Source organism: Hyperolius riggenbachi, chromosome 3 (assembly GCF_040937935.1).
Source record: "Hyperolius riggenbachi isolate aHypRig1 chromosome 3, aHypRig1.pri, whole genome shotgun sequence".
NCBI lineage: Eukaryota > Metazoa > Chordata > Amphibia > Anura > Hyperoliidae > Hyperolius > Hyperolius riggenbachi.
The window spans coordinates 305,663,230-305,684,079 of NC_090648.1; the positions used below are offsets into that span (position 1 = coordinate 305,663,230).

General features: G+C 42.7%; 1 protein-coding gene across 2 annotated transcripts in view; it reads right to left on the reverse strand.

Moving 5' to 3' along the window:
- NAV3 (neuron navigator 3) overlaps positions 1-20,850 on the reverse strand; it is an 805,693-nt gene that overhangs the window by 770,628 nt on the left and 14,215 nt on the right. The window contains exon 1 of one of the 2 annotated variants that reach the window (XM_068276638.1): positions 1,346-1,412. The exons of the other annotated variant lie outside the window; for it this stretch is intronic. The gene's annotated coding sequence lies outside the window, so the exon portion shown is untranslated. Of the gene's footprint in view, positions 1-1,345; positions 1,413-20,850 lie in introns of those variants that run through there. 2 annotated transcript variants of the gene reach the window in all.

Sequence of the window (20,850 nt, forward strand, 5' to 3'; positions counted from 1 at the left end):
GCGCAGGAGCAGTAGCAGCTTCCCACTTGGGCTCTGGTGAGAATGGCCAAGCCTGATTGAGTCTGCTCTACTGCGTGAGCCGAGCGGGAAACTGCTAATGCGCATGCACACATGCCAACAAGCGGGCAACAAGGAGATCTTGGGGGGTCCTAGCGCTGGAATACCCCTGCCGAGGAGGACAGGGGAAGCCTCATTAGGATCCAGAGGCTTCCTTTTATGAGGTAAATACCCCCAGGGGCATTTTTTTCCCTACAGGCACACTTTAAAAGTGCCCATTAATTATACAATCCCACAGCTGATCGATCATTTCCAATTTCCAATGACTGCAGTAATCGATTGGAAACAATCGGTCATGCCCATTAACCACCGAATTACTGGTAGACAAGTCGATCTTATTAAATCGACCCGCTTTTTGTATTGATCCCAATGTAATTGGCTAGCAGGAATTCTGCTATTAATGGGCATGACCAATCATTTCTGACTGATTACTGTGGAAATGATCGATCAGCCACAGAATTGTATCCTTAATTGGTACATTAAAGTGTACCTGAGATCTCAGAATAAAATGTTATACTCACCCGGGACTTCTTCCAGCCCCATGAGCACGGAATCGTCCCTCAACATCCTCCCAAGTGCCTCCTTTTGGCCGCAATTAGCCCGGTAATCTAGCTCAGTCATGCCAGTCAGCTCTTCCGCGCACACACGGAGGGGCTGCACATGCGCAGAAGACCCCGACTGGCGCGACTGAGCCAGTTACTGGGGCTGATTGCGGCTGAACGGAGGCACCCAGGAGGGTGGCGAGGGATGCATCTGGGCTGGAGGAAGCCCCGGGTAAGTATAATATCTTCTTATTTTGAGATCTCAGGTTTACTTTAAAAAGTGTACCTATATCGTTTGAACTAAAATGAGATTCTCTTACCTTCTCCCACCAGCCCCCCTGCAGCCGGTCCTCAACGATCCTCTGTTCCCCCACTGTGGGTTAGTTTCATTTTTTCCGACTGAGAGTCAGCGGGCCACTGTGCCTGTGCAGCCCTGGCCACGCGTATCCTTCGCGTTCTCCTCCGCAATATAAGCGTAACACAAAGAAGGATACGCGTGGCCAGGGCTGCGCAGTCACAGTGGCCCGCTGACTCTCAGTCAGCAAAAACTAAAATAACGCACGGTGGGGGAACAGAGGATCGTTGAGGACCGGCTGGGAGAAGCCCCAGGTAAGTGAATCTCATTTTAATTCATTTGAGTTTCCTTTTAAAAGTCTGGAAAGGAGGATAGGGGCTGATGGAGGTTTGGGGAGAGAGAAAAGAGACAGAAAAGAAAGAGAAAATGACTGTGTATGTGTCCACTCTACCTGCTGGACAGGCTCCTTGCTGTCACACAGCATAAGCTGTGGCAAGTCTTCTGGACCCCTCTCCTCTCCACACTTCTGCCTGCTGCCTGGGGGGCTGGGCTGGCTCAGCTTTGCACTGTGTGCACATACCACACAGCAACAACCACTCTCCTCTCACCCTGGCTCCTGAAACTCCACCCATGCAGCGGATTACAGTGTGTATGTGAGCCGCAGAATGACTCAGGGATCATGCACAGAACATGCTGCTCAGCTAAGCTCAGAGGCAGCGGTCACAGCACAGACTCCCCACTGTCAGCTTCTCCCGAGTACTAACCAGCCAGCGTGGGGGAGAAAATTAACACCCTGCAACAATCACAGATTTACCGGCAAATGACGTGCCGGAAAAAAATTAGATACCGACTGGGTGGCAACCCTCACTGCATAGTGCTGCACAATAAATAATGTGGGTTGCACAGTATAGTGTAGGAGAGAGTGGGAGAAGAGGAGATACCTAATCAATCTCACAGTCCAAAAGGTTAATGCCACAAAGGATATAAAATGTTAGGAAAGGTAGAAGAGGGTAGAGGTGGTAGGAGTGTAGCTTCTCAGTAAGGAAAAATTGAGCCAGATGATTTAGTCAAACATGCATTTATTGCTTTAAAAGGTAGGGGACAGTCTAAAGAGACAAGAGAGGGACTTCAAGAGAGTTGAGCAGCTCAAGAGAAGTCTTGGAGCACTGTTGGAAAGTTCTTGTTAGTAGGAAGACAACACAAGGTCACTATAGCACATGGGAAAGTTTGTTATGTTAATTTTATGAGGCAAGAAATATATCTGGGACAGGAAGCATGTGTAAAATACTGTACACTTATATTCCCATAGATGTACATTTGGTAGGGAGCAAATTTGACCATAAATGGCTTTATTTCCTATGGAGAGATCATTTACATGAGGTATTATCAATCTGATGGCCATCGCTTGTCCATCTCCTCATGGGAGAGTCTCAAGGTTTCCTTTATGGTTTGCAAAAGCCCCTCCTGGCAAGGCTGGCTACCCTCCCTACTCACATGCAGCTACAGATCTTTTGAATGTGTACAGCATCTCTGTGTGCAGCATCTTGCAAAGATTTTTTTCTGATGTGGAGTTCAGCTCCATAGAAAAGACTGTGCAGGTATGGCTCTCATACTACATGAAGGGTGGTAAGATTGGTCTGTGATCTTTCATTTTCCAAAGACTATAGTCTGATGTGTGTATGAGCCTTTAGAGGTGCAGCTAAAGGAGGATTTTAGGATTCTTTTAGAAAACACTACATATGGACTGCTCTATGGTAAACCAAAGAAAAAATAGAATTTTCTTTGCTAGGGAAGATTATGTTAATTTTTAATAACATATTAAATAGCCATATGGCAGTTATTTATGTCATATAAGGTTTTAACATTTAAAAACATGCATATATTTTGTGATATAGGCTAAAGAGTAAAAATAGCAGAAGTATGTCTGTGTTGGACTAGTCTCTATGGAAACAGCACAATAAATGAATCACATAAGGATGGCAGCTATACCGTAATGTAAAGACAGACATCAATAGTCAATTCATCATCAAGACACATTTTCGTTAAGGTTCACACTCTGACCTTCTGAAAAATAATTAGGGAACAGATCAAGCATGAAATGAAACAAGTTACAGGAAAAAGTTCACGCAGGCTTCCATGTTCTATTACCTGTTACTTGTGTTCTATTAACACTACCTCCTCCTGCTCTTCTCAATGCAGACATGATCATTTTCCCTCTGTCCCACTGATCCACATGACTCAACAGCAGCAATTATTCAGCACCTGCCAGTAAGCAGGAATTACTGCTTGTTCTGCTTTACTTATAGCTTATAGACTCAGACAGGATACCAGAATATGTAGCAGAGCAAGAAACGATACTTCCCAGATCAGTACTTTAGAAGAAGAACACTAGTACTCAGCAGTGCCCTTCTGTTTCAAATCTGCAACGCAAAGGGGGACCTCTGACAGGTTCAAACACTACACGTAAATGTCAATTGGCAATTTAGTAGAGATTACAGATGGTCAGCGAGATGCTTATAGTTTCCAATTTGTTTAGTTCAGTAGTCACAAAGGCAAGAGAACTGAAACTAGGTTTATTTATATGATTCATCCACTGTCTACATAAGCAGTTTCTTCTCTCAGTGTTTCTAGCCAGAGTATAATAGGAACCAACAACCCACAACAGTCTAGATAATCTTATGCAATACACAAGTAGAACAGTGACCTCTACAGGCCAGATGTGAACACAACACAATTGATCCAAATGTATGCAGCCTAGAATTGGGACAATCAAATGACTCTATTTAAAAGACTTACGAGGCCAAGAATTAAGAAAAAAAGTTAAATAGCCCCCCGAACGGTCCCCGATCCACGTAACAGTAGCGGGGGGGGGGTCGGCCTTAGAGCTGTGCAGCCGCACTCGCAGCTATGCGTACTGCGCAGCCGCGGCCAGCTCCGGCCGCCATCTTTGTACAGGCTGGGGAGCCCGACCCGGGCCGCGCGGTCGGGGACCGTTCGGGGGGCTATTGAGCGGCGGGGACCCGGCGGAACGGCACAGGGGGCGCGGACGGCGTCCTCCGTGCCTGACAAGCTGACGCAGGTAGCTAACTTTTTTTATTTTTTTTCCTCAATTCTTGGCCTCGTAAGTCCTTTAAGTAGGTAGAAAAAAAACAAAGTTTTGTACAAGTAATACCTTTTAATGGCTAACTGATAAAGTTAAATTATGCAAGCTGTCTGGGATCTAGTCCCCTTCTTCAGGCATATTTCCAGATGTTTTCTACCTACTTAATTTGTTTGGCTAACACCATACAGAAACTTTATTTACTACTATGACTTTATTTACAAATTCAAAACTGCATTTATTCACATACGATTAACATACAGCTGGATCAAATCAAAATTATTAGCATTTCATTGACCATTTCTAGTCAAATGTCAAAGAGAAAAGTTAGACTCCAATGAATAAACAAGCAGTTAGGCCCAGTACACACTTTATCTGCTGCTCTGCATTTGATAGACTGGATGGCTCAATGAAAGAACGACTGCGATTACTTCTGATGTGCCCATTGATCTGCTTTGTTTTTGCCAAATTCTAGACAACAGACTGCTCTGCTGTTTATTTGGTGAATATTACGCCTCTACTCAAAACCAGTAGAGGACAATGCAGCAGACCCTGCAACGGAGACACGAGCAGTGTGTTATAATGCAATGCAGCACTCATGTCTAGTGTAAACCATGCCTATGTGATAATAGAGGAAACAAGAGACATAACTATAAAAAGGACCTTTTTATCCTATCAGAAAATAGCGCTGTCCCACTTAATAGAATCCCTGATTTGCTATTTTTAGAAGAATACGGGATTTAGTGAAAATTAAAGACACAAAGGTCTCATCACAACAAAGAGATGACAGATACAGTAGATTTTCTAAACATCTAGTCTTTGGCTTTGACATCATTTTTTTGCCATTGTATTAACCCCTTCCAATTAGATTATCCAACATCAAATCTGTTCCTGTGTTAGATGCTGCTTCCAGTAACATTCACCTGACTTAAAGGGAAGGTTCAAGCAAAATAAAAAAATGAGTTTCACTTACCTGGGGCTTCTACCAGCCCCATGCAGCCATCCTGTGCCCTCGTAGTCACTCACCACTGCTCCAGTCCCCCACTGGCAGCTTGCCGACCTCAGAGGTCGGCGGGACGCATTGCGTACAATTTTACACATTCCCGCTAGTGCAGGAACATTAACACATACATTTTTACGCGTTACTGGTTCAATGCGTACATTTTTACGCATTGAACCAGTAATGCGTAAAAGTGTATGTGTTGATGTTCCTGCACTAGTGGGAATGCGTAAAAACGTATGCAATGCGGCCCGCCGACCTCCGAGGTCGGCAAGCTGCCAGTGGGGGACTGGAGCAGCAGTGAGTGACTACGAGGGCACAGGATGGCTGCATGGGGCTGGTAGAAGCCCCAGGTAAGTGAAACTCATTTTTTTATTTTGCTTGGACCTTCCCTTTAAATAGTCAAGACTTGTCAGTACATAATCAGCACTCTAGACAAGCCTATGTGAGTGATGTCCAATGGTTTCCACTACAGACCTGCTTTGGCCATTTGGGATAGTTTACAATGCCCAGTTGCATTGCAGAATAATTCTGCATGTCAACTTACTGTCCATACAATTCTATGGGCCTGTTCAGAGTACTGCATGGTAATGGATCGCGTTATTGTAACTCGCTGCTAGAAGGCTTTGTATTAAAGTATTTTTCCAGTCCCCACTGCACATTTACACTCATAACGCATGTGCATATGTAACGGACCACTTTGAATCCAGCCTAAATGCCACTCCATGCTAAACTTGACCATGGTGGTAGTGGGTGGCTGCCTCAGCAGAGAAGCATATGTGTACAGGTGAAGATCAAGAACCCCAGATCTTCAAATGGCAATGTCCTCTGAGCGCTTCATTCCCCTCCTTATCCCTCCTGTTAAAAGTTGCTCCATCATGCGTAGAACCATTGTCCCTCCTCCCTCCCCTCAGCAATTTGTAATTGTAATTATTTGCTTGATTTTAGCCTGGCCACATAGAAGGAATATTGTCCAATTTCTGTCACTGGAAATATACTTTAACATCTCAAAAATTCAATTATCTAAAAAATTTGAAAGTAGATTTTTAAAAGGACTTCCTCTGTATGCTGAAAAGTGTATGAAACATTCAGGTGAATATGTTGTTAGACTTAAAGAGGAACTGTATCGAAAATCTTAAAATTTAAAACAAATACAAATAAGAAGTGCATTTCTTCCAGAGTAAAATGAGCCATAAATTACTTTTTCTCCTATGTTGCTTTCACTTACAGAAGGTAGTAGAAAATTGACATTACTGTCTGACAGGTTATGGGTTAGTCCATCTCTTCACAGGGGATTCTCAGCATGGCCTTTATTCTTTATAAAGACATTTCCTGAAAAAGATTTATACAAAGATGCTGGCCAGCCTCCCTGCTCGCTGCACACTTTTTTGGCAGTTGGACGGAGCAACTGCCTTTCACGAAGTGCTTTTAAAAATAAAGAAAACCCTGAGAAAATTCATGAGAAGATGGGCTAGTCAAAAATATGTCAGTAATGTCAGATTTTTACTACTTACTGTAAGTGACAGCACCATAGAAGAAAAGTAGTTTATGGCTCATTTTACTCTGGAAGAAATGTACTTCTTATTTGTATATATTTACATGTATTTTAAATATTAAAATTATCGCAACAGAGGTCCTTTAAGGACAAGTTCACAGTGATCAGTTGCGTTGCAGAATAATTCTGCATGTCAACTCACTGCCCAAACAATTCTATTGGCCTGTTCACAGTACTGCGTTATAACTTATTGTGTTATTCTAACTCGCTGCATGGAGGCTTTATATTAGTCTGTAGACAGTCTCCATTGCAGTTCACAGTCATTTTAACCCGTGTATTATGCAAGTGACCACTGGGAACATAGCCTGAGTCATTCTGGGTGAATCTAAGCCAGCACACAAAAATATCCATGAATTGTATCATGCAAAGCCGCTGGCCACAGCAGAGGCTGAACTCATTTGTACAGTAGGTCTTCCTTTATGCCAAGCAGTGAGCTTGTTCCAGCCTGCAAACCTTTCTAGGACTGGAAACTATAGAAAAGAAAAGTGAATACAATTCACAAATGACTCAAGCTCCAAATTTTATAATGCGGACAAAGAAAAATATACATACAGTGCTCAGCATAAATGAGTACACCCCACTACACTTGTCAGAAAAGTTTTAGTTTCCTTTCAGTATCAACATTTTCTATTATATACTGTGCTACAAAATACTCCCACAAATGTGGGCCATTGATTGCAAACAAGATTTGCTTATTTACACACCCAAAAGAGTGATTTTCCTAACAAATTCATCCAAGCCCATGTTGCAAAAATGAGTACACCCCAATTATAGTCTTAGGAGAAAAGCCACACTTAGGACTTCTAATTAACAGGCATTAAACCACAGGTGAGTCTAATGATTAATTTAAGAGGTGTCCCATTACATGCTGTCAGCAATGGCTCCACATGGAAGAGAAATGTTAAAAATGATTCAAATATTTAAGAAAGATGGAAGTGCAACCACCTTACAGAGACGTCCAGGCCTTCCACGGAAGTTAAAGAGACTCCGTAACAAAAATTGTATCCTGTTTTTTATCATCCTACAAGTTCCAAAAGCTATTCTAATGTGTTCTGGCTTACTGCAGCACGTTCTACTATCACCATCTCTGTAATAAATCAACTTATCTCTCTCTTGTCAGACTTGTCAGCCCGTGTCTGGAAGGCTGCCAAGTTCTTCAGTGTTGTGGTTCTGTGATGAATCTCCACCCTCCAGGCCCCTCTCTGCACACTGCCTGTGTATTATTTAGATTAGGGCAGCTTCTCTCTTCTCTCTTATCTTTTACAAGCTGGATAAATCCTCCTCTGAGCTGGCTGGGCTTTCACATACTGAGGAATTACATACAGGCAGAGCTGTCTGCACTCTGCAGGAAGAAACAGCCTGACACTTCAGTGGAAGATAGCTGTAGGGGGAAAGAAACACACAAATGATCTCTTGAGATTCAAAAGGAAGGGTGTATACAGCCTGCTGGTGTATGAATGTATTTTCTATGTGTGGACATACTGTACATCAACCTACTTCCTGTTTTGGTGGCCATTTTGTTTGTTTATAAACAAACTTTTTAAAACTGTTTTTAACCACTTTTAATGCGGCGAGGAGCGGGGAAATTGTGACAGAGGTTAATAGGAGATGTCCCCTAACGCACTGGTATGTTTACTTTTGTGCGATTTTAACAATACAGATTCTCTTTAACATCTCGACAGGAACGTCTTCTGATGAGAAGGGTTGAAGAAAATCGGCACGCAAGTTCACAGCAGTTAGCTAAAGCAGTAGAAAGACAAATTAAAGTGACCGTTTCCCATGACACCATACGGCGCACACTTCAGTGGAATGGCATGCATGAGTATCGTCCACGAAAGAAGCCTCTCCTAAAGCCCAAGCACAAAAAGCACACCAAGAGTTTGCTAGGGCCCATGCTGAAAAAGAAGAAGACTACTTGGACTCTATACTCTGGAGTGATGAGACAAAGATCACTGTTTTTGGAACTATTGGTTTCAAAACTGTATGGCGTTGTAAAGGTGAGGATTTCAAAGAAAAATGCATGGTGCCTACAGTTAAACATGATGGTGGCAGTGTCCTTATGTGAGGCTGCATGAATGCTGCTGGTGTTGGCAAGCTGCATTTCAGGAGAAGATGTTGCCATCACTCTGTGCACTTGGTCGTCGTGCACTTTTCCAACACGACAATGATCCAAAACACACATCTAAAGCTACTGATGCATTTCTGAAGAAGAACAGGGTGAACGCGATTGAAAGGCCAAGTATGTCTCCTACTCTGAACCCAATCGAACACCTGTGGGGAATTCTGAAGCGACAAGTTAAGCATCACTCTCCATCCAGCATCCAGGCTCTAAAAGAGGTTATTCTTGAAGAATGGAAAAAAATAGATGTTGCAATATGTTGCCAACTTCTTAATTCCATGCCTAGAAGACTTGGTGCTGTCCTTAATCATTTAAAGAGACACTGAAGCGAGAATAAATCTCGCTTCAGTGCTTATATTCAGCAGGGGCACGTGTGCCCCTGCTAAAACGCCGCTATCCCGCGGCTAAACGGGGGTCCCTTCACTCCCAAACCCACCCCTGCAAAATCAACGACCAACTTGGTCGTATATTTTGCTGCTCTTGAGGCAGGGCTAACAGCTGCAGCCCTGCCTCTAAGCGCCGTCTATCAGCGGCGCATCGCCGCCTCTCCCCCGCCCCTCTCAGTGAAGGAAGACTGAGAGGGGCGGGGAAGAGGCGGACCACGGTATTAAACCCCCCTAGTGACCAGGGCATTTTTTTACAAATCAGGCCACTGCAGCTTTAAGGGCTCGCTACAGGGCCATACAACTCAGCACACAAGTGATCACCCCCCCCGCGCACACACACACACACACACACCACCTCTTTTCTGTGATCCCTCTGAAAGTGTTTATTTTTTTGCAAATATTTATATCTTTATTTTGATAATAAATTTTCCTATTTATTTACTTATTTTTTTAATCCCACCTTCCCCCCGGCAGCCAAATAGCATGATTGGCTGTCATAGGCGTCAGTGGATCGCTGTAGTGCCTCCCAGGGGAACAGCGGTGTCACACGGCTGTCCCCAGTACAGCGCTGCCATAGATCGCATCGCTGTACTATGTAAATAGACGTAAATAGACGACTGATGAAGGAGCGGAGCACGATCTCCTGCAAAACCCTGTCCCAGGACTTCACACCAATTGGTGTGGAGTGGTCCTGGGGCTGTTGCCGCGTTCACTTCGATCAGTGTAGAGCGGTCAACAAAGGGTTAAAAATCACAGTGGTCATACAAAATACTAGATGTAGTAGTTTTTGTTGTGGGGCCTATTCATTTTTGCTTCAACCAATTTGAGCAAAACTGAAGATTTTGTGAAGATTTTGTGATTTTGTGATCCAAGTTGTATTATTAACCTTAATTTCATTGTTATATTTTTATACTTAACAATTAAGTTAAAGTGTTCAATAAAACTCAGCCTAGTGAAAATTTTGGAAATTGTTCTTTTATTAATTGAGCTACTGATTAAATTTATACTTTTTAAAGGGGGTGTACTTATTTATGTTGAGCACTGTATATTGAACTTTTTTTTCAAATTGGACTTGAAGTTTTTGAGAAAATCTATTTTAAAAAATTCAAAGAAAAAAATGGCTTTTAAACTTGTATAAGCAGGCACAGAGGGCAGAGGTGACACAGAGGGGGACACTGGAGGCACAGAGCAGCACAGAGGAGGTACAGGGGACAGAGATAGCACATGGTTCCGACTTAAGAACAGATTCAGGTTAAGAATTAACCTACAGTCCCTATCTCGTTCGTTAACCGGGGACTACCTGTACTCTCTTGTGTAGTTGCCTACACCACGCAGAGGTACCCCAGTATTCATAGATGTCCTAACTCTGGCCCTGTAAAAAAAAGATGCATACAGTGGTGTAGCTAAGGAGCTGTGGACCCTGATGCAAGTTTTACAGTGGGGCCTCCCAAGCACTCTATACATAGCAATTGATACGGCGCACCAAAACCTGCCAATGGCAACTACAGTGTCAGAAGTGCGAGAAGGAGATGGGGAACAGTTTTTTAATTATTACTACTATTCAAAGTATGTATAGAAGTGATTATTATGAGCATAGGTCCAATAGAGAGCTAATACTGTAGTTGAGGGAGGGCCCTTTGGGGCCCCTCTGGCCCAAGGGCCCCGATGCGGTCGCTACCTCTGCAACCCCTATTGCTACGCCCCTGGATGCATAAACACATCACATCTTTTTATTTTTGTTATTTGTGATTATTTCATGCACTGTAATGTTTACAGCTTTTATTATATGTCTGTCACAGATGTAGGAGGATTCATCTTTTCTTTCAAATAGATATACCGCCTTCTTTCCTAATCAATTGTTCTTTGTGTACAGTTCAGAGTATCTACCTTAAACTTGACAGGTTGTTTGGCATCTTTAGAGCTGCTGTCTTGTACTGTTTGGGTTCGTTTTCTTGAAGACCTTTGGATTTTATTGTTCACATTGTTATTTCTGTGGCTACAATGGCGTTCAATAAATACCCCACAGAGGTGGCTTCTTATATTTTGGCCTTTGTGTGCTCGCAGAGCTCCTGCTTCACCACAGAATAATTGACAAATGTTATTCCCATTCCATGCTTAGTCCAGTGATATACAGTTCTGCTTTAGATAAGGATAAGAGCACTTATTTAATCATCATTGAATAATTGAAGCTTGAGCCATCAGAGCTTCATTCAGCTTTTTTATAGCAAATTAATAGTCCTACAAAGTTTCACAGGTTAATATGAACTCTCCACCTGCCATAGAAGACAAAACCAGTCAAGGCCAACCACAGAAATCTCTGCATTTGTTCAACTGGAGTTAATACAACCAAACAGCAAAACAGTTTTTATTTGACACGTACATAAATGTTTAAAAGCTAGCAGCACAGAGCACACTAGTAGATTACCACCTGATGTGGAAAAACGATTGATCTCTCCCTGTGAGGCTACCTATGCAGACAAGAATAATATATGCACAATAGCAAAGATACGGCAAAGAGTATTTCATAACAGATCAGAAGAGCAGAGGTTTACCAAAATGAACTAAAGTGCATAAATGAAACAAGAAAATATTCCTTTGTGTATGTCATGTCTAAAGCCAGAAGTGTGGCCAGTTTCCAAATTGGTCGACCATTGCGGGAAGTGGCCAAAAGATGTGGCCAAGGTCAGACTAAGAGAATATGGCGCGCATTCAGGCTTAACACTAACCTTCACCTCTCTGGTGCCTAATACTAACCTCCACTCTCTTCTGCCTAACACTAACCTTCCCACTCTTAGTTAACCTGCCCTCTTCTGTGCCTACCACTAACCTCCCGCTCTCCTTTGCCTAAAACTAACCTTTCCACCTCTCCAGATTCTGTCATGTCCAAGAAAGTAACACGACTCCAGGCAAATAGTGAAATTACAGGTAAGCCATTTTACACATTAGGCCGCCAAGGTTGGACTTTGGCCGGTGATGTAACAACTAAAGGATCAGCAGGACTTCCAGGAAACTAGTGTTGCTGGAAAGGAAATAAATATGGCAGCCTCCATATCTCTCACCTCTGGTTCACTTTAAGCCTGTAAAATGAAATGCAACAACTGTAACCATAGTCTGCTTAGCCCATGCTCTGCTTTCAAGATACAACTAAAGGTTGAGTAAGCAGTCGAACTACAATCTACTGCAGTGACTGGCAATGTGTCTGGTTTCACCTATGAATTCCTATACAAATCTGCCAGTTAATACGGGCCAGAAGTTATGAGCTCTCTGCTGGTGTTTCTTGGGCGTTACCTCCTTCTGTCTGTAAACCGCTCTGTATAAAAGCCACTGAGTTCAGTATAACAATCTCCCATTACTGAGAGTTCATGAGATCTCGCTCTCCTACATGACTGAAAGTCAGAGATACATGCAGAACAAGCAGAAAAACAATCTCTCAGCAGCCTGTGCATGAATGAGTGACTCTATAAGCACTGGCAATGGATTTCCACATGCATTGCCAGATTGATAGTGGAAACTGATGGCCCCAAGGAATTTACATTGCTGGTACTGGAACACAACAGCCATATAAATGACACAGCAGTGTTAAAGGATGTAAATAAATAAATGTAAATAAATCAAATTCATTGCCCAATTATATTATGTCTAGTTAGGTAAAATATTCAGCCATTATGTTGCATACCTAGGGATATGCCACGGCAATATTATAGAGCCAGTTAACAGGAAGTGAAGCTGATGTTTTCACCATTACACACACATACACACTCACTCATTTGAGGTCTATATCATGCAGGTTTCATTGTAGGTAATGAAACCTCCTCAGAACTAAAAAGCTTCCCAAGAATGAAACAACAGTGGCTTCTACCTGAGGTTTATCATACAGATTTTCCATACCTTTAAAAGACACCCTACTACTCCATTTTATCATTTGTTGCTCTTGCCCTGCTTTCAGAGATGCCTCTCACAGCCGCACAGAGGTGGCACGACCTCTTACCAGATATCACAAAAAGAATAAACCATAATAGCTGCAGTTTGGAGAGACTGGAATTTATAGCGCTTGGTTATTAGCCCTCTATAACTAAACTAAGAAAAAGTGATAATATGCAAGTTCTAAAAACAATTAATACTATGCATAAACTTTTAGCTCATCATGCTACATACGGTATCAGCTCAAGATTGCTTTAATATGGTCTGTGTCAAACAATGCTCAAATGTGCCACTTTTTAATATCTGACAGGCCCCCATCAGTCAGCAGGACGCTTCTTCCCAACAAGACATCTAACAGTCGCTACATCACTGTAGTAACTGAAATAATGGTTGTTGGAAATTTTGTTAATTGGAAGAACAAGTAGAGCTGGAGGTCCTTGTACCAGGCTGCAGTCCTGATCACAGTTGTCTGATACAAAAAAAGTTGTATTTGTGAGAACAGTATGACAGAGTATATAGCAGAATTTATACTGCCGATATTATATGAAGGTCTATTTAAATAATGCAACGTCAAGGTTTTTTTTACAGCGACCCTTTAAAATTACAATTGTTCAGTCACATAATGTTATTTTGGAATGGCGGTGACAATGGCACAAGGATGTTTATGTGTTAATTTTGAGTCAGAACTGTCATTAAGCTAGTTTACCCATGAATTCACAAGCTAGTCTGTCGCTGGGGACAGCAGTGACCTCTAACCCCTTTTTTCATTACACAATGCAGAGCCAGCTCTTATTAGTACACTGGATATTGTAATCATGATTTTCCTTTCACAGGATAATCCATAATCAAGGAAAACAATGCAAATTTTGAATTAACTGTGACCAGGACCTCCGCAGTACAAATTGTAATTTGCTGACCTGCGGCGTCGAGCCAAGACAACAAATTAACATGATTTTAATATCTCATTATTTGTTTCAGTTACTTCCCTTCATTACTGAAATGATGGATAGCAACTCGCAGAGCCCGCAGCCGCACCTCAGGCTCATGAAGCATTCCACTTCCTTGGGCAGAGACTGCCTGAGGGAACAGAGCAGAAAAACTCCATGAAATCCTTCCTATATTTTCCAATCCTGTTAACATTTTAGCAAAAGGGAGAGAATTCTCATCAAGATTACCTCATACAGATAACTTTCCGATGCCAATAGGGTTCCCCTCCCCCTGCAGCTGCTCTTACAAATAACAAATATTTGTTAGGTTTGGGATTACATATTTAGCATTTACGCCAAATTAGCTAACAAGATAAAAAGGATTAATATTTAGGAGCATAAATGATTATGCAATGCAAATAAGCTAAGGCTTTATGCTAAAGGCCTTATAATGCCTCTATTACCTGTACCATTAGCATAAATATTACATCACTGACTGTATAGCTGCAAAACATTCACATTCATAGACACAGTGTTCCTATAGCATTACATCGCCAGTGCTGCAAGCACAAATGTATCCATACATTCACTCTAAAGTGTTCATCTCACGTGAAAGGGATTTAAACATCTCCTAATATAATTAGGAGTGCATGCATGATGCATCATGAATGACCTCCAGAGAGAAAGAAACAAGTAGCGAATCACAGATACTTTATGTAGCATTTATTTGTATCACAGATTGTAAGCGGAAAACTGCAGCTGACACATGCTGCTCTAATAAGAAGTTGAGTGTCAGACATTTATACAGGATAACAATGGACCCGGATGACAGATCTTAAAGGACACCTGAACCGAAAATAAACTCATGAAATAAATGATGGTATCTATCTTCCTTCTCCTAAAAATGACTTTTTAAGATATTCCACAGTTTTATTTTATGTTTAAATCTACTTTTTACGTTTTAACTGTTTTATTGTTTTTGCTCAATGACACATTCATTGAAGTATGCCAGAGCTAAAATCTTTGAAGTATTGGTCCTTTTTATCACTTTCCTGCTCTCAGAAGCCATTTTCTGCTAGGAAAGTGTTTTATAGTTGGAATTTCTTATCAGTGAGGGTCACACCGTAGTCATTTTCTGTCTGAGTGAGGACTGAGTCAGCCACTTACGTACCTGATATTTAACTCTTTCAGGCAGAGAAAGAAAAAAAGGAACACAGCATAGTTATCTGTGTGCTTGGCACTGTACACAGACATGTCTCTCTCATCATGTCACACGTCACTTCGGGTATCCTTTAAGTACCCTTATCTCAGTGTCAAGATCAAGGTCCACAGGCCAAATGTGGCCCTCCATGCCATTTTATAGGACTCTAGAGAGCATCAAATTTGCATCATAAGCAGCAAAAGAATGACAGCACACTGCATTCACATCCAGAGCACACTGGTGACTGTGTTTCTGGTGGAAATATTTACAGTTTGAGTTGGAGTACAGGAAAAACCCATGGGACACCTCCTAAAAAATTAGCATGGGGCCCCTCCTTGGATCCAAGCCCATCAACACCCTTGCTAACTGGTAAAATACACACCAACATACCTTCCCTATCCCCCCCAACCCACCTCCGATACCATTTCCCCACATAGTATAATAGCACGGTGGAGTGTAATATTTACCTGTTTCAGCAATGCATTGTCTCTCTCCTGTTCTTCCTGGCTGTCGCATGCTCTGTGTTTCCATAACTTCAGCTTTAGATCATGTGACATGCATTGGGACTTCACTGTCCCAATGTGACAGGAAAATAATTGAAGTTTTGTGATAAACAGTAGAAATAGAAAATAGAGAAATTTTTTATCTACAATAGCGCTTTTTATTTTTAAACTGAAATTGGTAAAACTGAAAAATAATGTGTTTGTTTTATTTTTTCCTCGTTTTTTCATATTAAAATGCATAGAAAACAAAATTGTTTGAGGGAAAAATGCCATACAGTGAAAACCTAGTTTGTCTTGAAAAAAATAATATATATTTCATTTAAGTTTCATAAGTAGAGATAACGTTATTGCTGATTAAATAGGGACATAGCTAAAATGTCAAAACTGCTATCGTCCATGAGGGGGAAACATGGTCTGGATGCAGAATGGTTAATGCCCTGCAATGACCTTTCACAACCTCCACTTCTCTTAGCATGGGGTCATTTTTCTTAACATTGCTCAAGGGTAGTTTGCAAAAGATGGGAAGGGAAGAGAGAGGATTAGTCACTCCCTTTTCATATTGCTTCCTAATGTTATGGATTGTACTGTTCTGGTGCAGAAGCACTGGGTTCCACAATGCCTACGTTTTAACAGCCAGTAATGAGGGAAATGGTACTAATGGGCATACCTATGAATATGCCGCCAGGAGATTTGGGCGCAGGATACAGCCAATATACAGCTTACCCTGCTACTGCACAGGTCTCGGCGGTGTTAATTACTATTCCCTTTCCAGGTCGACGTGGATGGTGGGGAATGATGTAATTCAGCTTCCAGCTATTGCGGACGGCTGAATTACAGTGTTTTAAAATTAATTTGTACTTCGTCTTATGACAGCGTCCAAGTTAGTCACTGCTTTTGCTTTAATTCCTATTACGGCCTATGGTAGCACCGGCTGCGCCCAAATCTCCTGCGCTGTTTTAACAGCACTCCGCTAATGGGGCCTGGGATGAGGGCCACACTTTTTAGTGGAGGTTTTAGGCTCTGCTCACAATGCATCAGTAGCATTGCGGAGTCATTCTGCATGTCAAGTCACTGCCCATACAAGTCTATGGGGCTGTCACATCTCTGCATTGCAACAGATCACATTATTCTAATTGGCTGCATGCTTGCTCTAAATTAATGTCTACGTCCTGTCTCCATTGCAGTTCACACTCCTAACGCCTGATTTCTGCAATGCACCACTGTGAAACCAGCCTTAAAGGACAACTGTAATGAGAGGGGTATGGAGGCTGCCATATTTATTTCCTTTTAAACAATACCAGTTGGCTAGCTGTCCCGCTAATCCTCTGCCTCTAATACTTTTACCCATAGACCCTGAACAAGCATGTAGCAGATCAGGTGTTCCTGACATTATTGTCAGATCTGACAAGATTAGCTGCATGTTTGTTTCTGGTGTTATTCAGACACTTCTGCAGCCAAATAGACCAGCAGGACAGCCAGGCAACTGGTATTGTTTAACCACTTCAGGACTCAGCCTTTAGCCCCCTTAAGGACCAGCGCTGATTTAGAAGATCTGTGCTGGGTGGACTCTACACCCCCAGCACAGATCAAACAACAGGCAGAGCGACCAGATCGCTCCCCTTTTTTCCCCACTAGGGGGATGATGTGCTGGGGGGGTCTGATCGTTTCTGCCTGCGTGTGGCTGGCAGGGGGGGGCACCTCAAAGCCCCCTCCACCGCAGGATTCCCCCTCTCCCTTTCCTCCCTCCATGCCCCGGAGATTGGAGGCTGCACAGGAACGGATCTGTCCTGTGCAGCCTCTAACAGGCTCCTGCCTGTCATGTGACAGCGATCCCCGGCCACTGATTGGCCGGGGATCGCTGATCTAGTACAACGCTGCTACTGTTAGCAGCGTTGTAAAAATGTAAACAAAGCGGATTATTTCCGCTTGTGTTTACATTTAGCCTGCGAGCCGCGATCGGCGGCCCGCAGGCTATTCACGGAGCCCCCCGCCGTGAATTGACAGGAAGCAGCGGGAGCGGCTGTTTCCTGATTAATTAGCCTGCAGCCGGCGACGCAGATGTGCGTCGCTGGTCCTGCAGCTACCACTTTGCCGACGCGCATTATGAGTGCGCGGTCGGCAAGTGGTTAAAAAGAAATACATATGGCAGCCTTCTTATCTCACTTCAGTTGTCCTTTAATGTAAAACATGTAATTTAAAAAAATTGCAAAAAAAAAAAAAAAAAAAAGCACAAACATTCAATTGATGTGTTAAAGGATACCCCAACTGAAATGTGACATAATGAGATAGACATGTGTATGTACAGTGCCTAGCACACAGATAACTATGCTGTGTTCCTTTTTTTCTTTCTCTGCCTGAAAGAGTTAAATATCAGATATGTAAGTGGCTGACTCAGTCCTGACTCAGACAGGAAGTGACTACAGTGTGACCCTCACTGATAAGAAATTCCCCTTTTTTACCTCTTTCTTGCTCTCAGAAGCCATTTTCTGCTAGGAAAGTGTTTTATAGTTGGAATTTCTTATCAGTGAGGGTCACACTGTAGTCACTTCCTGTCTGAGTCAGGACTGAGTCAGCCACTTACATACCTGATATTTAACTCTTTCAGGCAGAGAAAGAAAAAAAGGAACACAGCATAGTTATCTGTGTGCTAGGCACTGTACATACACATGTCTTTCTCATTATGTCACGTTTCAGTTGTGGTATCCTTTAATAAGTATGATAATGAGCAGGAGAACACTGCACCATCGCTGAGGGCCGGGATTCCTTCTATTTAATTCCTATACAGCAAATGCTGTGAACTTATGTGTGCCCATTTTGGTGGGTACAAACCTTTATGAGGCATTTGTAATTCATCCCTGTATTACAGTTCTCTACTATAATGAGGCTCTGCATTATACTGCCTCACTAGCATAATATTGCCCCTGTTTAACTCTCTAGTAAGGCCACATCTGGAATATGGAATTCAGTTCTGGGCACCACATTACAAAAAAGATATTGCAGTTTTAGAGAAGGTGCAGAGACGAGCAACAAAATTGATACGTGGGATGGAAGGTCTTGCTTACCAAGAAAGGTTAGATAAACTGGGTTTATTTAGTCTAGAGAAAAGACGCCTTAGAGGGGATCTAATTAACATGTATAAATACATCAGAGGGCAATATAATAGCTTGGCGGATGAGATTTTTGTCCCTAGGCCTACTCAAAGGACTAGAGGACATGATCTGCGCATGGAGGAAAAACGTTTTAGCCATTTATTTAGGAAAGGGTTCTTTACAGTAGGAGTGATTAAGATGTGGACTGCATTGCCACAGGAAGTCGTTATGGCAAACTCTATACCTGCATTTAAAGGGGGCTTAGATGCTTTCCTTGCGTTGAAAGACATCCATGGCTACAATTACTAGGTAATGCCTAATGATGTTGATCCAGGGATTTTATCTGATTGCCATCTGGAGTCGGGAAGGAATTTTTCCCTTTAGGGGCTAATTGGACCATGCCTTGTAAGGGTTTTTTCGCCTTCCTCTGGATCAACAGGGATATGTGAGGGAGCAGGCTGGTGTTGTACTTTATACTGGTTGAACTCGATGGACGTATGTCTTTTTTCAACCAAAATAACTATGTAACTATGTAACTAGCATACTGTTTTTTTACTATGCTCATTATATTGACCCCATTTAGGCTGTCTTTCAATAAAGGAGCTAAAGAGGTACTTTTTTCACCCCACCAACTGAGGCCAGTCTCACCAGAGGGGAAATGGCAGGGAACCCCTGCAATGTCCTCAAGGAATTCTGGGGTTTAAGGGAACCCTAGTTGAGAAAGCCTGCTCTGGATAGTTCAGAGCTTCTGTCTATCTTCTCACATCCCCTCTGTACCATTCCAAAGCTGGGTCCCTTGGATTGTTTAGTGTACAAGCGTGGCCACGGATAGCCATGGATACATTCTTTCCATGGATGGCCATGGATACATTCTCAGTGTACAAGTGTGGCCGTGGGCCCCTCCAATTCTTCAGTGTATTGCGCATATGCAAGGATGGTCCGCGCAGGCCCAGGAGAATAAAGGACCTGTGCACAAGTGCCTTCATTCTACTGGGCCTTCACATACTGTGCTAGAGAATGCACTGTATGGACTCACTATAAAGTGACCCGCTGGGTGAAAAATGTTTAGCGTGTGACAGCGCTGGAATAGATGGAATATAAGAAGATATGAGAAGTCCAGTGGCTTCTCACTACTGAGGTTAATATCTATTTATTTTTACCACTTTTGGATTGCGTTGAAAACACCAATTCACTCTCCCTTATTACAAGTGGATGACCATCTCGAGCACCGCCCATTGCATTAGTAGTTGTTATGGCAATGCGTGTCACTATTAGTGTAACATCAGGTGGTCTCCCAGTGTCTGTACGGGTAAAACTGCCATGCGCATCGTATGCACTGCAATCTTACCAGCCTTTTGTGCATCAAGCCCAAAAAACATATTTATTAAACAAGTGCTTCTCACTGGGTTTAGAGCAGCACCCATGAAAAGGAAGATCAGGTAGCGTGCCTCAGCTGACAGCTCTCCACACCACTGGAGCTGATATTTGCAGAAATCCACTTCAGCACCGCTGTTTCGAGCCTCGTGCTCTTTGTCATGTTGCAGTTTTGACAACTTGACAAGGAGCATGAGGCTGGAAACAGCGGTCTGTCGTTGGATGACTGCCTTTTAACCCATGTGATATAATAAAGTGATTACGTTTGAATTGGTGGTGCCTGCTGAAGTGGATTTCTTTAAACAAGTGCTTGTAATTTTGTGCACTACATGTAAAATGTCGTGCAACGTCTCACATTATTAACATTTAAAGGACAACTGTTATGAGAGGGATATGGAGGCTGACATATTTATTTCCTTTTAAAACAATACCAGTTGCCTGGTTGCCCTGCTGATCCTCTGCCTCTAAAGCCCCATCTAGACGGAGCGATCCAGCGGCTCGATTAGCCGCCGGATCGACTCTTCCGCATCCCCGCGCGTACCCGCTCGTCCACGCATGCGTCGGATTCGATACCCGCTCATCCCCGCTTATCTTCCGCTCGATTCCCCGCTATTGTCCGCTCGCGGGGGTCGAGCGGGGAATCGGCCGCATCAGCGGCTCGATTGATAAGTAAGATCGGCACGTGTAGACTCAGCTTAATACTTTCAGCCAAAGACCCTGACCAAGCATGCAGCAGATCACGTGTTTGTGACAATATTGTCAGATCTGACAAGATTAGCTGC